General features: G+C 43.0%; 1 pseudogene; it reads right to left on the reverse strand.

Moving 5' to 3' along the window:
- Window positions 1-541: 541 nt before the first annotated feature.
- Window positions 542-672, reverse strand: LOC138784982 (U2 spliceosomal RNA; annotated as a pseudogene).
- Between the last annotated feature and the right edge of the window lie 7,104 nt (window positions 673-7,776).

A 7,776-nucleotide genomic window follows, 5' to 3' on the forward strand; every position in this document is an offset into this window, starting at 1 on the left:
CTGCGGCTTATCTCTCTCTGAACAAAGAGGCCAGGTAGTAATTACATTACACCTGACCCCTGTCATCAGATCACCACACATACACCTTCAATGAATGATGGCCGACCTTCAGTTATATCTCCTACCTGACACCAATCCTCCCCATACACAGGAATGTTCGTTACGGCTGAGCGTTCCTGTGTTCTCCATGGGAAGGGGTAATCTGCAGCTGGAGAGCTCTTGCGGAGGCTTATCTCTTTTCAGAACAATAGGGGTCAGCTGTGATTTTTCATCATGGCTAACCCCTATCACCACCAACATCATCTGTCGGTGGTTGTTCTATATGGCTCCATACACCTTATACTAGTGACTGAATCTGCAGAGAGCGGCAGGTATGGTCACCTAAATTTAAAGGTGTATGGGGACCTTTGGATTTTCGACCAAACCCGCCAAATGTGCTGGTCATGTCTAAACGAAAGTCTAAGGTACAGTATATGAAGGCCTTTACACTTTCAGGCTGGGTTCACACTACGTATATTTCTTTCTTTCTTTTTTTTTTTTTTTCTTGTGCACTGAACCTGGAGGCACTGCAATACCAGGTCAATGCCTGGAGAGGACAGAGCAAGATATCAGATATTAAACTGATAAGAACAGATACTACACTTGATCTTAGCCAAAAGGCCGAGAAGCGATACACTACGTATATTTCAGTCAGTATTGTGGTCCTCATGTTGCAACCAAAACCAGGAGTGGATTAAAAACACAGAAAGGCTCTGTTCACACAATGTTGAAATTGAGTGGATGGCCGCCATTTAATGGCAAATATTTGCTGTTATTTTAAAACAACAGCTGTTATATTGAAATAATGGCCGTTATTTACTGTTATATGGCGGCCATCCACTCAATTTCAACATTGTGTGGATAGAGCCTTTCTGTGTTTTTAATCCACTCCTGGTTTTGGTTGCAATATGAGGACCACAATACTGACTGAAATATACGTAGTGTGAACCCAGCCTAAAGGAGAAGTGCAGCAACATTTTTTATTAAAGTATTGTATTGCCCCCCAAAAGTTATACAAATCCCCAATATACACTTATTACAGGGAATGCTTATAAAGTGCTGGATAACATGGTGATGTCACTTCCTGGATAACATGGTGATGTCACTTCCTGGATAACATGGTGATGTCATTTCCTGGATAACATGGTGATGTCACGCCCCGACTCCCAGAGCTGTTCGGGCTGTGGCTGCTGGAGAGGATGATGGCAGAGGGATGCTCAGTGTCCCTCCGTGCCCTGTGTCCCTCAGTGTCCTCCTGCCATCATCCTCTCCAGCAGCCACAGCCCACACAGCTCTGGGAGTCGGGGCGTGACATCACCATGTTATCCAGGAAGTGACATCACATGTTATTCAGGAAGTGACATCTCCATGTTATCCAGGAAGTGACATCACCATGTTATCCAGGAAGTGACATCACCATGTTATCCAGGAAGTGAAGCCTTGATAAGGTAGTAGTGCAGGGAAAAAAGCACTTTATAAGCATTTCCTGTAATAAGTGTATATTGGTTATTTGTATAACTTTTGGGGGGCAATAAAATACTTTAATAAAAATTTGCCGGACTTCTCCTATAACAATCTTTATTTCATACTGTAGATAGGGCAGAGGGGGGGAGGCTCCTGCTGCAGCCGGTTCTCTTACAACCGGACACAGGATAATTAGGAGGAAGGGGCTCACAAGACACATAGGGGGAGATTTATCAAGACTCGGCTATTCGTTTGCTACTCTTAAATACCCCCCCCCCCCCCTTCTATTTTCCAGGCTGGATTTACTAAGAGGTGCGCACCATATAGAATACTTTAAATATTTGTTGACTTTAATTGCAATGAGACAAGATAGAATCAAATAAATGAGATGTTTAAGTCGTGAGGTACTGGAACATTATTATGGTATTTGTAAAAGTATCACCTTATGGATAAAATAAAAAAGTAAAAATAAAAAAGTAAAAAATCTGAAAAAAAAAACCCAGCTAAATGAGTAGTTCTGAGGCTGAATTTTCTTTTCTTTTCTGTCTCTCTTTTTTTTTTTTTATACTTTCCGAACCTGGAGGTTGAGTTGAGTTCACAATGTTCATATGTCACAGTCCCATTAGGTTATAGTTTATTCGGCACTGTAAACCTATGTCTGTGTATACAGAAGACTCTTCTGCTCTGGAATAGCGTAAAGTTTGGCAGTTTTCATTACCTGGTTTGACATTCTACCTTGCTGGATTACACTGTAACGGGATCTGAACTTTCAGTTCACATTTCGACTATGGAAGATGACTCATAAATCTGAACTGACAGAAAGTTCTTCTGTTTGCATCAGGATATGACCCCGGGAGCTGCTTTCCAAACTTAGCAGTGCTACAATGCTACACGGGTAATTATATTACATAATATCACTGTGAGGGATCCAGCCATTGATAGAGACAACTTTCCTGTAGAAGTGACAAAATTATAAGGAAAGGATCATTGCATCATGTTCTGGCATGTACTGTACAATAAAACCATAGCCTACACTATCATATAACAAAAATAATAATGATAATAATAAAAAAAAAAATCAGAATTTAACAAGTTAGAGGGAATACATAACAGAAGTAACCTTGATGTCCACAGTGCCAACATGCCCCTATAAGGCCTTATTTGCATCATGTTTTTGGGGTACATCACTAGATTTTGTCAGGGTACTGCCTGTAATGACATATCCAAGGCAGATCCATCATTCTAAATGCACTCACCTGAGCACATGGCCTTCTCCTATGTCTCCTCTGGATCAAGCAGATGGTCATTGGTGAACTTCAAAAAGCCCTGGACATGTGCTGGTATGAGCAGGTGGACCTTGCATGTCCTGAGGGATTTTAATCCATGATGGGATGGCATAATTTGTTACTAACTAATTTTTTACACTGTGGTCCCAGCTCTCTTCAGGTCGTTGCCTGCTAGCCTATTGTCCTGCAGCCCATCCCAGCCTTGTGCAGGTCTACAATTTTGTCCCTGGTTTCCTTAGACAGCTCTTTGGTCTTGGAGTGCAGAGTAGGAGGAGCTTCTTAAAGGAAAACAGGTCTGCGAGAGCCATAATTCTTGCTGGTTGGTCAGTGATCAAATACTTATTTCATGTAATAAAATTAAAACTAATTATTTAAAACAATCATTCAATGTGAATTTGTTTTATAGATTCTGTCTCTCACAGGTAAAGTGTACCTACAATAAATATTACAGACCTGTCCAATCTTTGTAGGTGGGTAAACTTGCAAAATCAACAGTGTATGAAATATTTATTTACCCCACTGTATATCCCAACACACGATGTGAATGAGACCTAATACTGACAGCTATGGTGACAAAATAAAGAGAGCAGTCAAAATACCCCAAAAAATGTTATTAAAAAGGTACTACGGAGAGTAATTTTTGATCTAAGTGATCTAGAGCTGATTCTTATTGCCCGACCTATACAATAGACAGAATCACTTAACTGAGCGTGTGTGACCACCAGCACTGGACATTGGACGCAAAAGAACAGCAGAGGGCGCCATAAATTATGTAACAGCAGTAAATGTTTTTTTAAATGATTTCAAAAGAAAGATGTTTGTTTTGTGACAAATCTAAAAGACAAATGTGACATTTTTGTGACAGAAAATCTTTAAATGGGCACTGTCATTATAAATAAATAATTTTTAAGGGAAGGTGATATACTTCATCTCTGCAATTTACGTCATTTATTTTTTTGCCTGTTTTCTATATTGAAATACAATCTAATACATTCAGCCACTAGGTGTCTCAATTACTGAAAAACTGCAGCTGAGGCTCCGTCACTAAGGACATTTCGTCTTTAGTAACAGCAAAAAAAGAGACCAAATGCAGGAAGTGATGTCAGTTGTCCCAGTGAAGATAAATGCTGATTGGCCAGCAGCTGTGGACGCACATCTACACGCCCCCCTGTGCACTGCTGCTCATTAGTAAACTAACTGATAAAAAGGCCCCGCCCACTGAGAGTGAAAACACTAGCATAAGCAGCACAATGGGGCATAGAGGGGCTGGAGCGACAAAATAGAAATAAAAATGAACAGCATACATAATGCAAGGATTAACTATAGGATTTCTGGGAGTTTTATTTTTATATGTCATGACAGGTGCACTCTAAAGGGGAACTATCAGCAGGTTAGATAGCCCCCTATTGTGCAGGGGATTCCTGAGAATGAAGGTATGTGTCTTACCTTCATCCTCTGCACCATTGCGCTGCAGTTAGTCATTTGCTTAATGGTCTGGTAAGACTGTTAGGAGCACTAGGGCACCATTGTTAGCATTGCCCGCCCCAATAACACCAATCCGCCAGGAGATTGACAATATGGGGGAGGTTTAGTGCCCCCCCCCATGCTTCTAATGGTCTTACCGGACCCTGGAGCAAATGACTAACTGCACTGGAACAGTGCAGAGGATGAAGGTAAGAGACATAAATTTCTCCTCAGCGTCTCCTGTACAATAGGAACTATCAGCAGGTTAGATTCGTCTAACCTGCTGATAGTTCCCCTTTAAGGAGTTAATATACATTAGAAAAAAAACTAAAATGCTATGATCATCAGCAGGGGAGGTGATATACTACATCTTTGCAAATTACTCTTTGCCTGTTTTCTACATGAAATACAATGCTATATATTTGGCCACTAGGTGTCTCCCTTACTGGTTAACTGCAGCCGAGGCTCCGTCACTAAGGCCATTTTGTCTCTAGTAACAGCAAAAATAGGAAAAGGACTAGGGAAAAAAAACATAAAATACTATGATCATCACATTGTGAATTTGTTAAAGTATGAAAGGAACATGTCAGTGTTTACAGAGTGTTGTATGGCACTTGAGGAGGCAGCAGTCTTTTTCCACTACTCTTTACATGAAGTAATGAGCCCGGCATTGTCAATGAATCCTGACAGTGTCCTCATTAGGAAGATGCCATTTGCAGCAGGTTCACACCAAGACTCACATTTATTCCAAGTGTTTCGCTGCTTAATTTGAACAGGTTGGAAATTGCTATAATGAGAGATGGTGACGGGCCTGTGACCCTATTACAGTAAGCCAACATTAATCATACATTCATTTACCAGGAAGATAATGAGAATCAATAGGAGTCATGTAAGAACTGCAAGTGTCCATGAGGCTGATATGACATCAGAATATATTTGCTGACAAATCTGCAATTTTGTGTCCATTGCCATTATAGATCGTGTCACTTAGAAACGCGATTTCGCTAATTGCTTGACAATTACAGTCATTCATTTTTTTTTACCTCAACGTATTAAAGGGGCATTCTTAAAGGGAATCTGTCCACTCTAGATCATGTTATGTGCTGCAGAGATCATGGTGTAGGTGATAGGGCAACAAAACACATAGTAAGCCTGTAGTAGCCGATGGTGTCTTTAAAATGTATAAAAGTATTCTTCACCATTGAAGTGTCCAGGAGGCGGTGCCAAGCTGCTTAAGTGCCCCAAAGTCGCTCCCAGCTGCAAACAGATGGAAATTTACACCAGCTCTAGGCTGGCCCTCAATAAATCTGGCACGGGACACAGGAGCGGGGGATAAGTTAACATAGTCGTACAAATACGCCAGTCTTGATAAATCCCCTCTAAATTAGTCCGGATGATCTTTACTTCTGGTGAACTCGGATGCAGTGCGCCCGCATCTGAATTCACCGCTGCGCACAATGGAGTGTGCGGCCGGAGCCGCACCTTCCATAGTGTGAACTGAGAGGTTCTTGTGTGGTCAGATAGAATCACGCCCGGAGAGTATACTATGTGTATACGCTCCGGCTGGGATTCCATTCATTCAAATGCAACCTATGTTTTGCATAAATCAGGGCCGTTGTTGCAAACTGTAACAACGGCCATGATTTATGTAAAACATACAGTATGTTGTGTGAACATGGCCACATACACCACTTCCTGCAGGACATACAGCAGCTGATAAGTACTTGAAAACCGGATAAGTACTAGATAAGTAATGTAGCATTTATATACTTTTTATATGTTTTTTATACTTATTTTGTGCCTGTATTTTGCTGTTAATTTACTGTGTGTGAACCTTGCCATACAGTGTGGACACTTCCGGATCTCATTTATTAAAACCTGTAGGTGACTATGTTATTCTTTTTTTCTTCTGCTGGATATTATCTAAAATTTGGAAATTGGGTTCTTGTCTACAGATTTGGAAGTCCCCTTAGGCTATGAGTTATGAGTTTTCTTCTCAAGTTCTTGGTTTTTCATTTTCAACTAAGAAGAACTTTTCAACATGTTGCAGTAGGTTTTGATAAGGAGAACTGTCATTCAATGGGATCTGCAGCCTTATAGTATATTACTCTGTATCCCAGGTATCCGTCCCTCAGATATAGCTGATTCACAAGCCACAATATTACTGTTTAAGGCTATGTTCACACAACGGTTTTTCAGCTCCGTTTAAAATGACGTCCGTTATTTTGAGTCTAAAATAACGGACGTCATTTAGCAGCTTTGCCTCCCCTTAGTGCAGGCATGTCCAAACTTTTTTCGAAGAGTGCCAAATTTGATGAAGTGAACATGTGCGAGGGCCGACCATTTTGCTTGACATTCTTTGGACCATTAAAATGAATGCAAATAAACTTTTTTTTACAAAGTTTATTGAAAACGGCATACTTTTTATACTTAAAAAATCCCGGGGCACACCACCAACCAAAATGGCACTAAAACAGGACATATTATACATATAGTTAATAATATAGATTCTAAATGTATTTATACTCACTCAGTGTGAAACCTGGGCCTGTTTCGATAAACACAAAAGGGATATCCCTGTTTCTCTCCCCCATCCCCATGTTTTTCTCCCCCCTGCTTCTCTCCCCTGTTTCTCCCCCATCCCCATGTTTCTCTCCCCCCTGCTTCTCCCCCATCCCCATGTTTCTCTCCCCCCTGCTTCTCCCCCATCCCCATGTTTCTCTTCCCCCTGCTTCTCCCCCATCCCCATGTTTCTCTCCCCCCTGCTTCTCCCCCATCCCCATGTTTCTCTCCCCCCTGCTTCTCCCCCATCCCCATGTTTCTCTCCCCCCTGCTTCTCCCCCATCCCCATGTTTCTCTCCCCCCTGCTTCTCCCCCATCCCCATGTTTCTCTCCCCCCCGCTTCTCCCCCATCCCTATGTTTCTCTCCCCCCTGCTTCTCCCCCATCCCCATGTTTCTCTCACCCCTGCTTCTCCCCCATCCCCATGTTTCTCTCACCCCTGCTTATCCCCCATCCCCATGTTTCTCTCCCCCCTGCTTCTCCCCCATCCCCATGTTTCTCTCCCCCCTGCTTCTCTCCTGTTTCTCCCCCATCCCTGCTCACCTTCCTTGAGATGCTCGCCGCGGGCGCCGTCCCCCTGACCTACTGGCCCGGACGTGCTCCTCCAATCAGGGGAGACCGGGAGCGTGGTGCGTGGCGCACCACGCTCCTGGTCTCCCCTGATTGGAGGAGCACGTCCGGGCCAGTAGGTGAGGGGGATGGCGCCCGCGGCACACTGGTTGAAAAACACTGCTCTAGTGCACGGGAAAGGAAAGCCGAAATCTCGGACATCGCGAGATTTCGGCTTTCCTTTTCTGTGCACTAGAGTGGCGTGGCGCAAGGTATCTGTTGCTGCCGGATACCTGGGGGGCCGTAAAAGTTCGGAACGCGGGCCGCAAATGGCCCGCGGGCCGGACTTTGGACATGCCTGCCTTAGTGCAATGACGGCTGTTGGTACATTATTCTAGTTTGGGGTCACTAAT

The sequence above is a fragment of the Dendropsophus ebraccatus genome, chromosome 2 (assembly GCF_027789765.1).
Source record: "Dendropsophus ebraccatus isolate aDenEbr1 chromosome 2, aDenEbr1.pat, whole genome shotgun sequence".
Lineage (NCBI taxonomy): Eukaryota > Metazoa > Chordata > Amphibia > Anura > Hylidae > Dendropsophus > Dendropsophus ebraccatus.